A 21,828-nucleotide genomic window follows, 5' to 3' on the forward strand; every position below is an offset into this window, starting at 1 on the left:
GCTGATTGGTGTTGTTATGAAGCAGCATGACTAGCTTCTGCTCCACAATCAGTCTGGCCTGGAGGCAGATTTACATCACTGTTATTTCTGCTTGTTAACCAGTCTCTGCCCTTTACTGGCCCAGAACCACAGCACACTGCCACAGATGTGCAACTAGAGAACAAGTGCACACTGCATGGTACGAACAGGCCAGATAACATTTAGCATTCCTGAATATTCCTGTGACATCTCTGGGTCTCTTCTCTTATGAATACAGACTTGCCAACTGAGCAGATAAAATTTGACAGTCATGATTTCACCCTGTGGTCCCATGACAGCTCATGCCACTGGTCCACATGCTCAAGCCCACTCAGAAACTGGAAGACACACAAACTTCTCCTGTTTTCCTTGAAGACATTCATTTTGTTGACACTGTTGTTCTTCCCTCTTGCCTGCTTTAGATCCTGTGTGTTCCAGGAACTTGTGAACATTATTCTGCTTCAGGCTATACTTCTGGTAAAAGTCACATGCCCTTAACTCAAAGAATTTATTTTGTTGCTCTTGTATAATATGATTTACTTCGCCCTTGTGTAGGAGCTGGGATGTATGCAGACACTAAAATAGCCACAAGTGTTTTGATTATGGGAATCCTCCAGTCATAACTAGAGAACGGATTCATTCAGTTCTGCCCTTGATGTGTGGGACAAGTTTTATTTCCTTACATAAGTACAGCAGGCAGAAATGAGCTAAAACGCTGGGAAATAATGAAATGCATGACCCAGAAAAAAGAACAGTAAAATAATAGTAATACATAACATTTGTGCACTACAGTTAAAGAAATAAGGAATGGCAAAATTGTTAAGCTAGCAAAACTTCAAGAGTTTCATTTCCATTATAGATCTGAAGAATCAATTCTGATATTTTTTTCACATATGGAATTTTATTCAGTTTTTGTTATATGGATTATCCTGAGGCCTCTATCTGGTTGAGTAATCTTCGCTTGTTGATGAGCGCAGGACAATCCATTATGAAGTCAGTGACCATCTTACTGCCTTGAGGAATTTCAAAATTGAGTCCTTAAATGGCTTTGTATTGAATTAACTTTTACATACGTTATGTATATTATTCACTACAGTGCTATTAAGCCCGTGCTGAAGGCTCCAACCAATATTTAATCAATGGAGGCTTTCCCGGGGAATAATGAAATACAGTTTGCAGAGATAGTCATCAGTTACATGGTGCAGCCCTTTTTGATTGGAAGCCATTCTTCTGTCTTTTCATGTTTTATGTTACCAACAAGACTTATTTCCTTTTATTTGTCTTCCATGTGTTTAGAGCTTGGAATTATTTCTTTTGCTGGTTCTAGGACACAAAGTCTGTGAATTTCATTCTTTTATCTCTAGAATTAGATTTCTTTGGAGGAAGAATCCTGGAAGAGAAATGAAAAGATTTATATGAAAATTTAATTATTTTCTGAAAACACCTTAAGAAACATTTAGAATTGAGGTCATAAGTTCTCCAATTCCTAAAATTGCTGTCAGAAAGATAGCAGGAAGAATGAAAATCTTAACTAGAACAATTATTTTCTAATACGATCATACATATACAATACAAGTTAGGCAGAGTAGATGTAATATTTTTAAAGCAAATATCTACTCCCTAAGTCAGACTTAAAATAAGAACACATTTTAATTATAAGATGTTGCAGCCTTTTTTTGGATCTTCTAGTAACAAAGAAAATTATCCAAGTATAAATGAAGTGATACCAGAGTTTTCTGATTTATACTAACTAAAAAAAAAAAAGGGAGAAATGAACAGCCCCTCTGTCTTCCTATAAGTATGTTGAATATTGAGCAAACTCAATATTTAAATAGTTCAAGATAGCTTTTACAATACTTGAACTCATAGATGCACTTTCACAATTATTGACAATTACTACATCTAAATAAGGGTTATAAAGAGACTACAGCAAAGATATACTGATTTCTTGCAAGCATTTATCATCATTTATTCCCTTTTCTAATTTGAAGCTTTGTTATTAATAGCTTAGTGAGGTCCCAGACAAATTTCACTGTAGGTGGGCTGAGTACTGTTGCCCACTCTATCAGGATTTTAGGCTTGGTCCAAAAGCCATCATGAAGATAAAATCTTTACAGTAAAATAGTTTTCTGCTGCTAGAACCGTCCTAAATTAGACACTATTCTTTGAAGTCAGAAACGTCTACTGATAAGACGGCAGGGGAGAATGAGCTCCTGTATTGCTTTTGGTGTTTGTATGGCATCACAGAAAGCTGTTTCAATGGGGACTATATCACGTTATCATTCTGGCAGGGATATATAGCACCTCAACTGCACTGCATGTAACAGAGTACTGTATATGGCTTGTGCTAATAAGCTCTTTGTGTGAACCATGGTAACTAAGGCAAGCGTGAAGGCAAGAACTGCCCTTGTCATATTTATCATGCTGGCCCTCAGATGCTGTTGAATATTTTAACACTCAAAATTCATTTACATAACACATTTGCCAAACTGAAAACAAAAAGTTCTTTTATTCTCCATATAAAGCCTAGGGCCATATTGTTGCCCAGAAGGAAAATATATTTTGGTTTGTCACAAACTGAACAAGAAGGGTAGCTCCAAGTGATCATGCCTGAACAAAATCTTTTATTATAATTATTTTATATGCCAAAACTTCTATTTGTAGGTTGGAACTTGAGTCTCCTTGCATACTGAAAACTTAATCAAGGAAACATCCAGTAACACACGTGTGATTTCACTGTCAGTATAAGGATTAAAGATGTTTCAAGTTGTAAGAAGGAAAAATTAATTGTATCATTTTCTTCATTTCACTGAGCAAAACTTCTACAGCGCATCTGTTTGCAAGTTTTGTTTTACTTCTGAATGTACTGTGGGCTTTGGAGGGATTGCCAGTATATTATTATTCTGTCAGAAAAAAGCTTCACCTTGGATGACAGATAGATTAGATGGACTGTATATAACACTGGATATTTATTAAGATGACTACTTCCATCACTTAACTGTGGTGATAATGATCATGAAGAAACTTGAAATTGAATGAAAAGCATTAAAAGCTAAAAGGAAAAAAACATAATTATCTCACATAAAAAAGGAAAAGCAGTTAAATCTAATTAATGTAGAAATTCCCCATTGTGTCCCCAAAGGACCTTTTAATTATCTAAGAAAAAAGCAACATGAGTATGAAAATATTTAAAAAGTTAGGTCTAAATGTATCTGCATAAGATTCACAGTTCAGATTTCTATCCAAACTCTGTAAGTTGAATGAACAAAAAATACTAAACATTTGAAGCAAAGATAATGTTTCAAATATTGAAACTGTCTCTATTTTTTTCAGAGAAGGAAATGTGAGCTATTGTAACCCACTAGGACAACATTTACATGGATGGTGTGCTGCTATGGACAGTGAAGAGATTTAAACACCTACTGAGCTGAAAAATATAGCAGATAAAGGTTTATTTTTCCACTTGCAACTGCACTTTAAAAAGTTCAGCTAGCTGAGCACTTAACTGCTGTCCAATTTTAATATAGCATTCCTCTACTGTATCAAAGAACCCCAATATCTATTGTTTTTTTTTTGTTTGTTTTTTTTTTTTTAAATACACACATTTGTCATGTCTTACAAGTTCTCTTCAGAAGGCACCAATCTTGATCTTCTCTGAGTATTTGTAAGGCTTTCAGTGGAATTGCCTTTGCACTTTGATGTATGATGCCACATTTTGAAAATAACCATCACAATAACCATTCACAAACCATGATGAGCACAGGTAAAATGGAAATCAGAATAAAGGACTCAGAGGAAAGGATGCCCTGCCTGGCTTCCTCTGAGTACTGTCTCAGGAGAGCATCAGCCCAAGTGTTCAGGTGGTTTGGAGAGGAACAAGTGTGGAATAATGGGGTAAAGGAATAGAAAGGGCTGGCCATGCACTGGTGGTCAGTGCAAAGATCAATCTAATAGCTAGGTGAAATGGCCTGGAAGCAAGGGTGGATAGGAATCGTCTCTAAGGGACAGAGTCAGAGTTGCAAGAGAAGAACTGAAGTATTTCCTATATTCACACTGATATCGATATGATCTTATGATTTTTCCTCTTGCAACTTATTGGTTAAAAGAATAAAAAAGTCATCTAAATGCTAGAATACAAGATTCTACGTTGAACAACTGGTTGCTCAAAATTCATACTAATAAAAAAAAAAATCAATGAAACTTAAGAATTATTAGCATTGAATCATATTATTGTTACAGAGAAACACTGCAGAAACTCATTTCCCACACAGAATGAAGTTACAGGAACTTAGTTAATTTTTAAATAGATTTTTTTCCCCCAACTCTAGGTACATCTAGGAGAAATATGCCAAAACTTTTTTTTTTTTTTTGCTGCTACCTGACTTGTCTAACTCTGTTCTGTCACTTGTATCCCACACACATCAGGAAGTGACAGATTTTTTTCACAGCATACACAGGCCAAGAAAAACAACAACCACTAAAACGAGGAAAAGATCCACAAGATCATTCCAATAGTAATATCTAAAATATTCCCTTCCTCTCATGAAATCATTTTGCTTGGAAATGACATGAACTCAGGTATAATGTCAAAATTTTTCAGAGGCGTGGTCCTGCTATACCTCCAAATAGAATGGTCAATGAATATCTTGTAGAATATTCAATATAAAATGCATCAAATCTGACCATCCTCTGTTTTTTTTTTCTTCCCATTCTAAAATCAGTTATAAGGATGTGTCTGGTTATGTAAGGTCTTGTAAAATGTGATGGGTTACTTAGTATTTTTAATAAGATACTGCATGGAGAAAAAAAACAACTGTTTTGAATTGAAAAGAGGGAATCAACAAAAAACTACCTCACCCAGAAAACTTTGAAAAAAACACATTTTAGTGCTACAAATATGAATATACACTATACTGTTCAGTTCTACCCAACATTCACAATAGAGAGACACAGTAAATATACACAACTCTTAAAGACATTCAATTCCCTCTTTTCCTTCCTTCCTTTTCCCCATAAAAATAAGCAGTATTGCCTTGAGAAAACAAGTTATTAATTATTAGGACAGCTTACAGCAAAGAGAAGTAGACCTTATCTTAGTGAGTAATGACTATGTATTTCATTATTAAAGGCTATTAAGTATATCAGTGTCTCTTTCACAAATGCAATATTTTTTGTGGAATTTGGAGCAAGAATGAAAGATCCTTACCAAGTTTTCTTTCCCACCCACTCTCTAGTATCCATCCACACTTTCTGGAGTGCAGAATGTCAAAGTATTTTTTCAGCATGTAGTTTGAATAAATGGTAGTCTCTGAAATTTCCAAGGGCACTGGTCATTTTCTCTGCATCTTGTACTGGACAGTGAAAAGAACAGAAGGGTCCAATCTGTAAACACTTGTCTTCATGGCTGGTACCAATGACAAAACATTGGTAATTTTGACAATGAAAAGGCCTACATTGCACCGAGCTTGTCAGCACCAGATGGGTTTCACTTATCTCTAAGTGGGAAGAGAGTCTGTGGGGAAAAACTGGCAGGGCTCATTGGCAGGACTTTAAACTGGGTTTGAAGGGGAAGGGAGGTAATAGAGAACCTGCCCATGATAAGCTGTGGGATGGCATGGCTAGGTTAAAGGGGTAGGATGCTAGCAGAGGCCTTCAACCTGGTATCCTGAGATGTGTTGGCAACACTGCAGTACACTTTAAATCTTATGACAATAAACCAGCTCTTCAGGGAGTTAGGCAACAAAATCTCCTAGGAATCTGCTCTCAAGGACAAGGGAGAGGAGCAGAGCTGGCAGATCTTTAAGAAAGATCTCCTTAGAGCATAAGAGTTCTCCATTCCCAGGTGTAGGAAGTTGGGAAAGGAAGGCAAGAGTCCATCATGGCTGAACCAGGACCTGCTGGTTGCACTGGAGGGCAAGAAGAAATCGCACAGGCAGTAGAAGACATTCAAGATCAGGCTGAATTGGGCCCTGAGCAACCTGATCTATTTGTAGCTGTCCCTTTTCATTGCAGGGGAGTTGGCCTAGATGAACTTCAAAGGTCCCTTCCAACCCAAATGATTCAATGACATTATGAAATCTATTTTTCTTATGTTTCCCCATTAAAAAAAAAAAACTGAAAAATTATCTTTGATTGCTTTATGTAACCTTCTGTAGTATAACTTGTCTTCGTATCTTGAAGTTTTCTACCAGGTTTGGTTGGACAAAATACTGCAAATTTCAAACTATTAATGAAAGTAGACATCTATTTGAAAACTTTATATGGTGGTAGATGGATTATAACCATTGAAATAAAAGCATCACGTCACATCATCAGAATCAGTCCTAATTTATAGGAAGTTCTCCTTTAATCTTTTGTAGATAAAGAAGAATCCTGTGCATTTTTTTTCTTGGTAATGAGTCTTTAACCACTGTATCTGACTGTTTTATTTTGTAGTAGTTTGCCATGTTCCTAGCAGAAGTGCAATGCATTTTACTTTTTGAGTAAAATACTTGTTTTATATTAAGTATTTTTTATAAGAGGATTTCAACTGTGAAAGATTTTTTTTTTTCCCAAAAAAATGTGATCTTTTGTTAAACGTGCTAAGCTATGTAGAAATAATTCTGGGTAGATGATCACTTGCACTACAAATATTATACAAAAACTGATCACAAATGTACCCTCTTTCTTATTAAGTATATGCAGAATAAATATATAAAAATGTACCTGCCATTGATAGGCATCTAACAAGGATACACAGAATATTCTGAACTAGAAATATAAAAATCCCAAGATGATGGCATTCACCCCTCTGGAACTGTAGCATGTGCTATATTACATTTCAGTCAACAAATTGGTATTTCTAAAAAAAAATAAATGAAGCTATGATTCCTAACAAGTATCAACAAGCTTCGAAATAGATTTCATGCATGCATGGTTTTGTTGTTGTTGTTGTTGTTTTGTAATCTGATTTTAAATGTTAACTAGAAGCAGGATATTAAAAAAAAAAGTATGGCAAAAATGATTTTCAGCAATACTGAATATGTTTGTGTGCAATTAACATACACAGCACAACTGGCTGATCCCTCCCTGCAATTACTCGATTCTGATACAAGCAACATTAGATGTATGACAGTAATAGCCAGGAATTTTGAATGTTTATTTGCATGTACCTGTAACAAGTTAATCTGTCTGAATTTTTCCTTAGTATTTTGGAAATAATTTGCGGGAGCTTTTTTGAGTGTCCTTCCTATCAACTGGTTGCCAGTATTACTTTATACAGTTATCTAAAGAAATAATGGAAGCCTTCCAAAACCAATGAAACCAATTTTTAATTGTTATTTCTTTAAATATTGGAAGAGCTACTGTTTCAGATCCAATACATTTAATACTAAGCTGCCTAGGAGGAGGGATTCACTCCCATTCTGTGTTAATAAGATCCTATTTAGGGACAAGGAGAATGCATATGCTAAACTAACACCATTTTTATTTCATGTAACATCAGGGAGAATTTCCTGTTCCAAATGTTGCTAGACATTACTTCAGGAAACAGAGGGGGCATAGGAAATGAAAATTTCAGGAGAAAACATGGCACCCCCATTCAAAGAAGGAGGAAGAAATGTTTGCTTTGGTAACAGTGGTAGATAAAAGATACCTAGGGTTTGATCTGGCATACTGATGTGCAACTCAGCTTTCAACAAACAAAACAAATTGCTGTGAAGCAGTCTCCCTTATATAGTCAATTGCTGCTTGCTTCACTGTGACTTCCATGCAAAAGTCATGCCTACCACTGAAAAAATGCTTCTATGACAATATATCCCCACCAACAGTAGAGTTTTCTTTTGTTAAGTAAAGGCTTAATCCAGTGACATGACAACCATAACAGAATAAACAGCACTTTTAACTAAAGGAGTTCAATTAGTAGCAAACGCATTTTCTGGAAATATAACTTCACCTAGATCAGTGAAGCTTTCCTGGTAGAACAATTACTGCTGTACACAATAATCAGGCACAAAAGTGCTGAACATATAACACATTCATTGTAACTGCTAAATTAAGTACCTGCAACTGGATTTAGGAGCATCATTAGCTTTGAATTTCTGTGCCTTACCACTAGTGCTCTCATGCACTCTGTTAAGATTTGTACAAATAGAACCATCCAAATGTATCAGTGAATGACCACTATGTTACACTTGTGCAGCAAAAGAAGATGATGACAATGCCTTCTACAGGGATAAAAGCACTATGGAGCAATAGAAGATGACGAGGAAGAAAATTTACTTCACCCTTTCCCATGACTGGTGATAGGTCAAGAAAAATACAATCTCCATTAAAAAAAAAATACACTGCTCCCTCAGCTGCTAACCCTTAAGTGAGGATGAGGATTGGGTGGACACAGACTCCACCTCTTCCACTCAGTCAGATGCATTGCTTGCACCTCAGCTCCCTGGATTAGCCACACCTTCTCACCTGGTGTTCAAGCATTGATTCAGGCATTGACCCAGCAATTCCCCTGCCACGCTGTAGGATATGTATTTGATTAAACTGGTTATCAGAGAAGTCTAAGAAAATTGTGAGGTTTTATTAGCTTGAAAAATAAGATTCCTTGTTTATTTTAAATAGCTGCTTTCTGTCATTGCAGCCTGAACATCCTAGCTTCATACAGTTAATATATCCATAGCTCTATATAGTTCTGTTATCAGAAAAATAAACATAATCCTTTCTTACTGTATCCCACAAAGCTATTATAAGGTTGTTACAGTTGGAGTTACAGCTAGAAAGATTATTGCAATGAAAACAAGAAAAGAAACAGAGAAGGAATGCTTACCTGCATCCAAAGATCTAGGTTTGCAGGAAAGACTCCACAGAGGCGGGATCTCCAGAAAGAGAACTTTCCCTAGTGGTAGTCAGCCCGTAAATGGGGTCTAGGAGAGGTGTAGCCAGGCTCCAGCCCTTCCAGTCACACAGAATTGCCTCCACCTGTGCTCCCAGGGCTGACTCAGTACTTTCTTCAGTACTCAGTCAGTGGTGCTCAGTCAGTGGTTCAAGCCATGACTCAACAGTTCCCATGCAGAGGTCAAGTCAAGAAATCCTCATATGAAGTTTTGAAACTCTTAAAAAATATTTCTAAATATTAAAAACTCTTTGTATGATAAAGCCACTCTGTCATGATCTACACCCACAGATTGGCTGAGAAATGCCCATACAACCTCTTCATGGTATAAAACAATGACAAAGGGCAAAATATGCTTAAGCAAAAACTTTTTGAAGGCACATCAGTAACCATACTTGATTAGATATGATTTACTGGCTAAATTTTTTAATTTTTCCCCTATAAATTGGCATATGTTACTGAACATAACACAGCCTTGTTATGAGATAAATCCAAGGCAAAGAATGTGTAATCAACAGGAACATACTACCTTATTTATTAATTGAAAAGGTGGAGCATGCATTAAAGATGGTTATCGTACATGTATCTTCCTGTCATTTTTGTAACAACTGTTCATTTCCTACCTCCCCCAGTTCTAAAGCAGTGCCTAACTCATCTATGACAGTGACAGCAGTAATTCCTATATAATGGAACCTGCTTGGCAGATAAAAATATTCGGGAAAAATTCAGATCTTAATTTTGTCAGTAAGAACTATTTCTGAACTCATATTAAAGAATAAAATAATAATTCCTGCAATTAGATAAAACATAAAGAACCCCTGTAATTAGTCACTTGAAATACTATTTTTATACATGTCTAAAACCCATATGTTTTCGTTCTTGCAAGATCCATAGCTTTGTGAGAACTTTGCTATGTTTTGCAGGGCTTTCAGATAACACTGTTATCTGTTTCCCTGGGTATACAGCTCAAGATCTTGAAAACATAGCCTTTTCATAGAATCAGAGAATCATAGAATCGTAGAATCTCCAAGGTTGGAAAAGATCCACAGGATCACCCAGTCCAACCGTCCCCCGATCACCAATAGCTCTCACTAAACTGTGTCCCTCAACACAACTTCCAAATGTTCCTTGAACACTTCCAGGGTCAGTGACTCCACCATCTCCCTGGGCAGCCCATTCCAGCACCTGACCACTCTTTCAGAGAAGTAGTATTTCCTAATATCCAGCCTGAAGTCCCTCATTTTCAAAAGGATGGACAACAATAAATCCATAGTTTGGAGTAACCAATGTAATAGGATTTGTCCAGAGCTTCTGATTACAGAAATAGGTTTTAATTATATGTACAATGTGAAATGTATCAATTTCAGAAGCTTTTTCTTCTCTAGGAGGCTGACTGTGCATTCGATGTGTCCTTTCTTTTGGCTTACTTGTTGCTCCATGGTCCTATGACTTTATTAGCAGTATCAATGTGCAACATTTGCTGCACCCCACCAGGATTGTTTTTCTCCAACAGGAAACTGGGGACACAAAATCACAGAACGGCTTGGGTTGGAAGGGACACGCCTGTCGCTAGACATGCCCTGCAATAAAGCATAGTGAGGCACAAAGTCTCATCATTCTGTGTTGAGGTTGGAGTACTGCACATGGAGGGAAACAAGCATCAAATTTGCTCATCCTTACTGTGGGTTGGGAAGTATCTTAGAACCACAGCTGTGTATTCTTCTGGAGAGAAAAAATGGATTCACTTCTAAAGAGATCCTGTGGCTGGACATATGCATGTAAAGAAACAGATTTGCACAGCTCCAAAGGGAGCTGTGAAGCTAAACTATCTGGTAGCACAGACATATGACTTGAGAAAACTAACATCTCTGATCTCAGGAGAGATATACCTGGGAGACAATAGAGTATCCCAGTCTCAAACACCATCTACGAGAATTCAAGAGATATCCTTGAATGGAGATTACTAGGCATCTGGCCACCCAGAAAAAAAAACTGAGAATGCAGAATGTGGGAATCTTGGCTAGGAGAAGGCTTTCCATACTCTTACCATTGCCAAAATCAAAACGTGATATATGTCTTCCTGTAGAATCTCACAGCCCTGTTTCCTTAGAATTGAATGGAGTAACCACACTGCATAGGACATATACCTGTAATTTAATGATTTTTTCAAACTTGCATCATTTTCATGGCTGGTTTTTGTGTTTTTGTTGTTGTTTCCTTCTTTCCTTCTTTCCTTCAGCACTAATGAATAGTGTTTTCTGCTGGAAGGGTCTTTTTCCTGAGAAATACCATTTACATATTAGAGAGCTCTTTGTGGCAGCATTCATATCACCATGTCACCAATATGAGTGGCCTAGTGTTGGAACTAAGATGATAAAACTATAATAAACTAGCAGTGCATCTCAGCTGGAACTTCCTATCTCAACAAATGCCTTCATAATGAAACTTCCTATTGAAATCTGAAAGTTCAGCAAAAAAATTCAAAGAGGGATAGACTGAAGGTAAATTGGGCATGAAATGTAAAATAAATTGAACTGTAATGTGTCCAACACAAATATGGGAGCAAAGGGAAAGGATAAACCAGAAAGTATCTATTAAATCCTTGTTTATTTCTAAAGTACCCAACTTTGCTAGCTGGTATTCCCAGTTAGTACAACTTCCACTATAATCATTTGTTTGCTTTGCAAGGAGTGCAGCTGAATCCTTTTGAACAAAACTGTTCTTGGATTTTAGACATTGAAGGTGTGTTCAAATGCAAAAAAAAAAAAAAAAAAAAAGAAGAAGCTGTCTTAAATACCAGAGGTGAAACTTGAAACTTGAATTTTCACATTAGAACTGCAGACTATATGATATTTTCTCTTTGAAGTTCTGAACATCTGAAATAGGACGAAAATGAATATCTCTGATTGGAATAATTCTGGGATTTTTTCCTGTCTCAATTTTCTTGCTTATTAGCTTTGCAGCTTCCACTGATTTCTTATTTCTCAAAAGATATGAAGAACATAAAACAGAAGGGCTTAGTACAGATATCAAGGAAGCACAGAAGGGAGAAAACACAATCAATGTATTTAGTATTTCTGCATAAAAATATGCTTTATTTCTGCTACTTAAAGCAAAACATTCATTTTAATAGCAATGAATAAACTGATTACATTGAGCAAAGTGCTCACACATAATGGTATCCATCTAGCTACCAAAATATGTCTGGTTTATGTGACAATTGAAATGAAAGAGCACATTAAAATAAACTCCCTTTTTGTTGCTCAGATACAGGAATTCCTATAGCAGGATGGTGGAAAACTACCCTCACAAAGATGGCAAATTCCCTCAAATATACATCAAAGTAACCTAAACATCTGGGGCCTCATTCAAAGTGAAAGTCTCATCAATATCATTTGAATACATCAGCATCTGTGCTTAGCTCAAGGTCATGTATGATTCATTGCAGCCCAGCATTCCCTGTTCAGCTATTTGCTCTTCACAGCTTGGAGTTTCCAAAAGATGATGCAAACATTTTTGCTACCTACTTCTGAAGGTGGCATGTACCATGAGATTTAGCAAAGAACAAAGGTAGCAAGTTCAGCTATCAAGAAATTTCCCTTAACCAAACAACTGAGAGTCTTCCTACCTAACCGAAGGCCCAACTAATCCTGTAATAAAGACTGCAGTTACAGAGCGTTATTGGAGATAGCTGATCACCTCTTTAGACACTCTGATACTAAGCAAGATCACCAAATTCAGCTAAATAATGTGTTGTGTAGCATATCACTGAAAGGATACAGAACTGCACCAGGGCAGGATCAGGCACAGGATGGGACTGAAGATGATAACAGCATTAAAAGGAGCAAAAACATTGCCCATCAGTGTCCCTGAATACCTCAGAAATGACCTGGATGTTTCAACATCCCATAGTCACTTTGTAAATCTAATCAAGATACAGATAGGGAAGACTAAGACTGTTTTGTAGAGCAGAGGAACATATTGCCCATCTGGTCAGTCAGCCCACTTAAGGATTGCATCTCTGGGAGAGAGCTGGTGTCCTCTTTGCACAATGGAATAAGTTTAAGTGTTTTTTCATGTACATAGAAATGAACAAAAGTAGGTAACAGCATTCAATTTCTTTCTTCTAGTCCTGTAGTGAAACAGTCACATTATCATCCTTGGCCCATGTCATGAACAGGTACATATAAATGTTTATCTTTCACTCTTTATCCATACGCTTGGCTGCCTCTTGTTAATCTCAGTGTATATTTCTGGAACACTAGGTGTGTTTGTTGCTCTAAGTCACTGACAGCAGTGCTGACATGCCTTAGTTCTCCCTTCTTCAGATTATCTGCTGAAAATGCTCAAAGAAGTATGCACATGGGGCTGCTAGATTGGATAAAGGAACTCAGACTAGAGTTCAATAGTGATGACCTTCCTGGAGCCACCTGCAGTGTATAGTACAGTGCTTGGATTTTTCCTGCTGCTGGGTTTGGTAATGAACAAATGGTACTTTAGTAAGCAGAGAACACAAGTGGGTTTTTTTAAAGCATATATTTTATCCTCAGACCAATAACAATGTGCTGTGACAGGATTTTTTTATTACTTTATTTATTTTGCACATAAAAGACCCAAAGTTACAATTTAAGGCAAGAGTCCTGCTGCATTACACAACTAGCTCTCTGGGAAGCAGAGTTGCAGTGTAGTTGTCATCAGGAATGATCACCAATCTTAGACAACATCTGTGTTAGATTCTGTATTTAAATTCTGTGTATTTAAATTCTGTATATTCTGTGCATGGTTGTGGCAATGACCTCCAGCAAACATAATTTACAAGCAAAGACTTCACAGCTGCTATTTCTGTCCCTCTCTTTTACTTCTGCAGCCCCAAGTCTAGCAGGATCTACTAAGCAATCCTGGAGCAACTAAGCAATCCAATATCTTTGAAGGTGGTACTGCGTTTACTGAGTGTTCAGAACTGTAAATCAGTTGAACTGCAGATCCTCCTAAAATAATTACTTCTTGACATTTATATGCCCTGAACTTTTAAAGAAATTATAATATTTAAGCAACAGGGTATATTTATTTAATTAACAAGTACTCCTTCCATACATAGGAACGAGGGTTCCTTTTGTTAGATGCCATAAAAACAGAACAGGGACATAGTTCACACCCTGAAAATCATGAAATCTAATTCCTCTGTAGTGCCTTGATATTTTCAAAGTATCACCCTTGTTTATTTGGCCAGAGTGCTCAAAAAAAAATCAATGTGAGATGAGGGAGGTTTTTCACTCCCTAAAAATGTAGCAATTCCTCCTGGCCTTCTGAAATAAAAAAGGCTGCCTGCTCCTCAGGGAAGCTACATGCAATATCAAAAATTCTACTTTGGGTTTTGAATACAGTACTTTTCTCCCCAGAGCTCAGCTGTACTTCCAGGCTCCTTCCATAATCAACCTCTAAAAGACCTTACAATACAGGCTTATAAAATACAGTAGGAAAAACAGCATCAATTTTCCTTTTTTTCTCCCCTAAGCTCTGCAGTGCTGTTAGTTAGAAGCATAATGAAGGCATTGTAGACTTCGTACACAATTTCCAGTATTCTGTAAGCACTAAATTGTTTTCTAAAGTTCTACCTGCTACAGAGGTGCATGGCTTCTCAGAACAGAACCTTCTCCTGTTTCTTTTATTGGTTTCTGTCTTACACAGCCAATGCTGCAGCTTAGGTTAAGAGTAATGAAGAGTACAAAGACTAAGAGCAATGGACATTGTGGAAGAAACATGAGAGAGTGAAAAGATGAAGGTACCTGTTGAATTCATATTTTACTTTGCACTGACATACAGTTGCAAGAAAATAAAATACTTCCATTCCTGCTTTGCTGAGAAATGGCTGCCTGTCTCCTTTATGTGTATTAGTCTGAAATGAAAATGTATATTTGCTTATAAATTTAACCAAGTGTAATGTATAGCAGTTGTGAAATGAAGAAAGAAAAATAATATTGATAAAGTTAAAAATATTGTTTCAGAGAAACTCTTTAAACAATTCCAAACAGTTGTCTCAAACTTTCTGAACTTGAGACTAATGTCTTCACCATTGTGGCACAGAACCAGAATCAATGACAACAGATTAAATTTAATATGCTAGATGTGTTGGCTACATTTTGGAAGAAACAATCTCAAATCATCTTCATCCACATTGCTAAAAAAATAAGTCAGGTACATTTAAATTTAAATGCATTGGAATCCAAGTGAATGAGGATGCATGCAGTTTACTTCAAGAGACAGAACTCTGGGATATTTTTCCAGTGTCTGTGGGTATGATCATAGCCCCCTCAGAAAGTACTGCTAATCCAACCAAAGTGGAAGGTAGGTTTTAGTTCAGGTTTTAGTGCCTACTCTGTATAGTAAAACCCTTGTGGCTACTGACACTAGTTGGAATAAATTTCCAGATCCATTTTTGTTTCATGCGTTTTGTTTTTTTTTTTTATCAATTTTATCTCTATTACCAAATGCAACATTTGCTGGAGATTCTACAGTTCTGAAACACTCGTGAGATGTGCTGCCTCATTACATATTGAGAAATATAGAATCGTAGAATCATCAAGGTTGGAAAAGACCTCTAAGATCATCCAGTCCAACAATCAACCCATCACCACCATGCCCACTAACCATATCCCTCAGTGCCACATCTGTACATTCCTTGAACACCTCCAGGAAGAATGACTCCACTGCATCCCTGTCAGCCTGTCCCAACACCTCACCACTCTTCTGAGAATAAATTTTTCCTAATATCCAACCGGAACCTCCCCAGTGCAACTTGAGGTCATTCCCTCTCATCCTATCACTGCTAGTTGGGAGAAAAGGCCAATCCCACCTTGCTACAGGAAGCTGGATAGAGCAATAACATCTCTCTTGAGCCTCCTCTTCTCCAGACTAAGCAAACTCAGTTCCTTCCAACTTTTTGTCTACGTGAGGGAGAAGGGGCTTCTACTTTTGCTGATATGTGTAATTGGCTCAGGCAAAGGACTATTGCTGCAGAAATAATGCTGTTTTGAACCTAATCTAAAATTCACCAGGGGCAATGAGAAATCATTATTTGCAGCAAGATTTGAAGCAGATCACTGACAAGCACAATAGACCACGTTCCATCTGGTTATGCCAGACAAACTAAGTGCTGGAGGAAAAATTTCATATACCTTTTTCTCTGTGCATTTGTTGTTTTCAGACATTTCTATTAAAAACTGACATCATTTTGAGTCTTCTTTGTTTTGTGGAGGTGATGTTAATTGCTAAAGAAATATGTTACCCACTAGAGAAAGAGGTGTGAGACAGCCAAGCATCCCAGTGCCTGCTTTATTCATTGATTAAGAGGTAATTTAAAGCTGCCTAAAGTGTCTGTTGGATAGCTGGAAGATAGAAAAGGCAGTGAGAAAAACCCATAGGGGATTATTTCTGTTTGGTTGAGAAGCTCAGAGTGCTTGCCAAGTATTAGTGGCATAAGCAACTTTGACTTCATGAAATGACAATCAGAGCATGGCCAAGATGAATTCACAGATTAAGTGACAGCCTTGGATTTCAATCAAGATCTCATCTTAGCAAAGACTTTGTTTTTTTGTTCATATTTTTTGTCTTGATAGCAGGCTCCACATGTTGATTATGATCTACGTTCCTCTCATCAGTTTCTGCACCTCTGAGAAAAGCAAATAAAATTATAAGAACTCAAAATATTTTCCTATTTAGTTGACCTAAAGGGTTCCAGCTCTAAAAGGGCCACTGTCTATATGCAGGTTAAGAAGACCATAACTCTGAACTGTCAAAAAACACAAATTACAAATGATTTTTTAAGAAATAGTAACAAAAATAGTTATTAATAACTGTCTCTTTTGTGTGTCCTTCAAGAAGGAGTCCTAGAATTTTTTGTGAGTTTCTGGATACAGAATTTCACAAAGCTGGATGACAGTTTAGATGTGATGTAAACAACCAGTTATATGAAAAACGTAGTAGAGAAAAATGTTCATTAAAAGCTGAAAATGAAATCATTATATTTAAAGGTAGCACAGTTAACACTACAAAAAAAAAAAAGTATCTTAGAATAAGGAGTAGAATTTAAGTTATGGAACTGATTCACTGATAGATAAAATAGAAGCAAATTAGACAAAAGTTAACAGGATTCCAAAGATTACACACTTAAACAACTGATTTCAACTTAACGGCTGGCAGACCTTTGTCTACCTTTCACGTTCACTGTCATGCTTATTCTTCTCTATTTTTCAGAAACAGTAAATACAGGATGGATGCGTGTCATTTGTGGGACTCAGTTTTTAAAAGTGATCTAAATTACTATCAGACAGTACAGGATTTGCAGGATGGATAAGGTGTTCAACAAAGGGAGAAATACAGGAGGTACACCTGAAATAATATCAGTAGAAGATGATAAGTGGAGTTTCTTAAGTATCACCTCCGAAACTGACTTTTTTCAGTATTTTCAGTAATAGCATTAACCTAAGGAAGACATATGCCAGTAAAGTGTACTGAGTATGTTATGCTGGGATCCATTACATTACCCCATATTACTGCAATAGCTGAATGGTCACAAGGACTGAAATATAGAAAATGGGAATGAAATCAGTATTACCATATGCAAGGTGGTGCACTTGAAAAATACTGTATATCTAAACTATGAACTGGGAGTTCCTTTGTGGAAATAAATGATAAAAAACAAAACCTGTAATCTCAGCTAATCTGCAACAGGTCAAATACAAGCCATCAAGAAGACTGATGGCAGGAAAAACAAATACAATTCTGTGATATCTGAGGAAAGCATTTCAAGGAAAGAAGGGAAAATGTATCATAAAAGATACTGATGGGACCCCATCAGGAATCAGATAAATTCCTGACTATCAGTACTGAAAAACAGCAGTGGAAAACAGAACAGGTAGACAGAACTACAAAATTATGTCTATGCTGATATAGGCACCCCATAGCATTTTCTGTCTACACTTTGCTGAAAGTCAGGAGGCTTTTGCTGGAGGTTATTGCTGTTTCACTTCATATGTGTGCTGTGATCTTCTTCCAAAGCAAATGGATGAAAACGTAGCCATGAACTTCCAATTTTCACCCCACTGCAGATCCTACTGTCCAGAAGACAAGTTTCATTCACCAAGTGAGTGAAAGTCTGTTTCTATTTATAATCTAAAAGAGACCAAAAAAAAAAAAAAAAAAAAAACCAACCAACCAACCTTGTTCTTTCCTAATGTTGCAAAATGAAGTCTTATCTGGAACAATTGCTATCTATAAATAGAGAAGAGCATTAATACCAGGAAGAGAGAAGATCTAGATGATAAAACTATGATAAAAGCAAATGGATAAAAGCAGCCTATATCCCTGTTTAGCTGGGTTCATAGCAAATAACAAAGCAGTGAAATGATGGGCAATATTTCGAAAGTAGACCTAGCAGTTCTCAAGCATTATTGCTTTTACAGATGGAATTTCAAGTGCCGAGGAAGAGAATTGTCAGATTTTGTGCTTGTGAAAGGACAGACTAGGACTCAACAAAACCTACTGAGACATCCTTTGCAAGATTTCACCTCAATGATTGTTTGATGGTTGTTTCTCATTTAATATTAGTTTTTATTTAACCACTTTCATTACATAGGCTGACAGCATTGCTTTAGCACAAAAGCAGGTGAGATTGCATTAAACAATGTGCAGAAATTTAAGAATGCTATACCAACAATTTTACCTATATCAAACAAACCTTTGTTCCAGTAAAGAAATACTACGTTTGTTACACAACCTTTGCCATTATAATATATTAATCACCAATGATTATTTGAGATCACACTAAATACTTGACTATGACATATACCTTATGTCATCTTTAAGTGTGGAGATACAGGTAATCTTCCAAATTTCTCATTTAAAACTACATAGGGTAATCTTTACATATTTTGAGTTCTAGAGTCTAGACCATGAGCAGCTAACTGCCTCATTAGGAAAAAGTGTTTAACACTTGAACTTTTAAGAACTCCATTTACCCGTTCTTACTGATTCAAGTCCACTGATAACTAAAATTTACAAGGAAATTCCTTGAGGGTCTAGCAGCACACAAATCCCTTTACTATTAAGCAGATCAGAAACAGTCTCTCTTTTATTCTTTGCCATAACGTACACTATTTTTCCTCCATCATGTTTTCACACCTATAGAAGGCATTCGCAGAGGTAGCCTGTGACCTGGTAACAGATTCAAGCATTTTGGGACTCTGACCTGGTATTAGGCAAGTAACCAGCAGGTGTAGTTTCCACACCAAGAGCAAGGCAACTAAAATTAATGCACACCTGTGTGGCACTATTCCATGCTGGAGCAGATGCCCGTACTGCAACCCATGAGAAACCCACACAAGAACAAGCAGATGTTCCAGAAGAAAAAAATCCCGGCTCCACATTCTGGATCAAGGATGTGAGGAGGAGAGGCTATGTATAACACTATGTACTGTCTTTACATTCTCCATCCTCCCTCTTTTTACTCTTGCAGGAGTAAAGAAGGCTGAATTAGTGAAGCTGAGCCTGGGAGAAGAGAGAGGAAAAGTTTGTTTTTTTAAATGCATGTCTCTGTTTCTCACTGACAAATCTATTTTAACTGGCAGTAAACTAGTATCACCAAACTGAGCTTGTTTTGCATACAACAGTAAGTTATGTCAGTGTATTTATCTTGAACCAAGAGCTTCTCATACCTGTTATTTTCCCATCCAACTGGAGTGCTGGTGGCAATGCATGAGCCACCAGGTTGTAGTCTGTTAGCCAAGGCTACCCCACCGCATAGTTACACCTGGAAGATGAAAAAAAATAACTGCTATATAAAACAGCCAAGACAAATATTGGGACTTCACTCTTCCCAGTCACCCTCTATAGTAGTACTTTTTTTCCTCAACCACATGTATGCCACAAGGTTGTTCTTCTTTTAACAAAGTTAGAGGCTCCTATTTCACATCTGTAACTCTTGTTGCAGCACGTCTACCCACAAAAAAAAAAAAAAAATCTTTTTTCAATCACAGTATAGCAAGGTTAGCAAATTCTTTTTATACTCAAGGAATACTAATATGAGCGCTTCTATATTATAGTCCCCTAAACTTTTTTGAGGGCGGCACCTACATAAACTTGCCTCTGAAGAATTATACGCTCATCATAAAACTGTCAATTTCTTACATTTCTGAACATTCTAAGATAGTACAGAGCAATTCCTGCTGTAATAGCTCACTACACTGATGTGACATTCAAGGCCTAATGTGTGCATGCCAGAGGGTGTCACGTTCCAGAATGAAGCACAGCCAAGTGCTGGACTGTCAGGTGAAGCAGGCTGAAGCTTTAGATTGTGAGTTTGTAAAACAGTCATAGTTTCAAACCTCAGAGAAGCCTTCTTCAGAAATCTGAAGTGGATTTGAGAAATTACCATCACCAAAATGTTTTTAGCATGCTTTCTGTGATTTATTGTAGCACATCCCATATTCAGACGGTTGCTCAGAGGATGAAGACTCTGAATAACTCTTGTGACGTCTTCAGGGTGTGTTTTTTTTTTTTTCCCTGCAGATGAGAAAAAAGCTAGGTTAAATAATATGGCTTTGTAATAGAACAGTGATGTAATCTTTGTTCTTTCCACTTGTCTACACAGAGAAATTAGTTATTTATCAAGTGATGATGCAAGCACAATAACTTTTCTAATGTGCATACTGGAGACAGGAGTTTGGAGAGAGAACATCTGTTGCATGCTCACCTCACTCAGTACAGCTCAGATTTAACTCATGTGGACAACAGATGCTTTTATTCAGTTTGAAATGGCAGGATGATTCAAAGGCATGTATTTTCCTGCAAAAATTGATTTATTCTGTTCTTCAGGCAGGTTTGAATAATATTCTCTGAGGGCATGGGCAAAGTCTGAAGGCATGGGCAAAGTCAGACAAAGACAGAACTCCTGCTTACAAATTTCAGTCACTCCCTAACTTGTGGGAGAAGCGACATGCTGACTTGTCTCCATGGATATGGCATAGCACATTACAGCCAAGACACAGCTAGTAGGGCACAACACAGCCCTCCAAACATACCCACTGGAATATAGTTAACTTAGAGATTGGCACTGTTTCTTACCTTTACTGGTTCTGACACAATTCTGCCTGCACCAGTTCCTTAATGTGATGACCAAAAGTCCTTGTGGGTGCTACACTCATACAACAACCCAACCAAAAGATCTCTAAACAGAAAGATTTACAAACATACCTCTCTCCTTCGTGTCCTTTCACAGTCCCTTTCAGCCCCGCTCTCAATCTAACAGGCTTCATCAGATTTCTAGTTGCAGAAAGTACTGTGTTAACCCTCTGCATCTGTAGGAAGCTTGTACCAAGTCCCAACTTTTACCTGACATATCTTAGCATACAACAATGCTACAGGCTCACCGATTCTTACTTTGCACCTCTTCCTGTCAGTTTCAAGATGAAAAAAAAAAACATTTCCTAAATCTACCTGCTCATCCTCACAGGAATAGATAAATATTCCACTGCTTCCCTTCCCTCCCCATTCCAATTTAACAGTCCAGACACAGAAACCACACCTCTCCCTGCAGCCCTCCCACTGCCCTTTTAAAGGAACATAATACATTGCATCTGTAACCTTCAGCTACCTGTTACAGAGTTATACAATTAGTCTTCAAGCAGCAGTGAGATCTGTCTGTTAATTATTAGCATCACTGAGATGGATTTGAGCCTGCCTTAGTTGTTCCTAAGGTTATATAAAACAAAAAGGAAGGTTCTATATGCATTTGTAATAAGTTATGCAAGAACACAACATAAAGGAGATACTACTATCTTTGTAAGGATAATTCTTGCCTCAAACACATGGAGTTCTAGCATTTTCCTGTCTCTGGTCCGAGTATATTTTTATCCTCATTTGGTGTTGATAACATCTGCTTT

At 37.1% G+C, this 21,828-nt stretch overlaps 1 long non-coding RNA gene across 2 annotated transcripts; it reads right to left on the minus strand.

The window, feature by feature from the left end:
* Nucleotides 1–676: 676 nt before the first annotated feature.
* On the minus strand, nt 677–21,446 carry LOC104910163 (uncharacterized). 2 transcript variants are annotated; one of them, XR_014882353.1, is made up of 4 exons: nt 21,140–21,446; nt 20,272–20,449; nt 19,603–19,697; nt 677–1,408 (listed from the first exon to the last, which is right to left on the minus strand). It is a non-coding gene; the product is annotated as an uncharacterized LOC104910163 (long non-coding RNA). The 2 variants fall into 2 exon arrangements; XR_014882354.1 differs by lacking the exon at nt 677–1,408 and adding an exon at nt 13,496–19,435.
* Between the last annotated feature and the right edge of the window lie 382 nt (nt 21,447–21,828).

The sequence above is a fragment of the Meleagris gallopavo genome, chromosome 3, assembly GCF_905368555.1.
Source record: "Meleagris gallopavo chromosome 3, MGAL_WU_HG_1.1, whole genome shotgun sequence".
Lineage (NCBI taxonomy): Eukaryota > Metazoa > Chordata > Aves > Galliformes > Phasianidae > Meleagris > Meleagris gallopavo.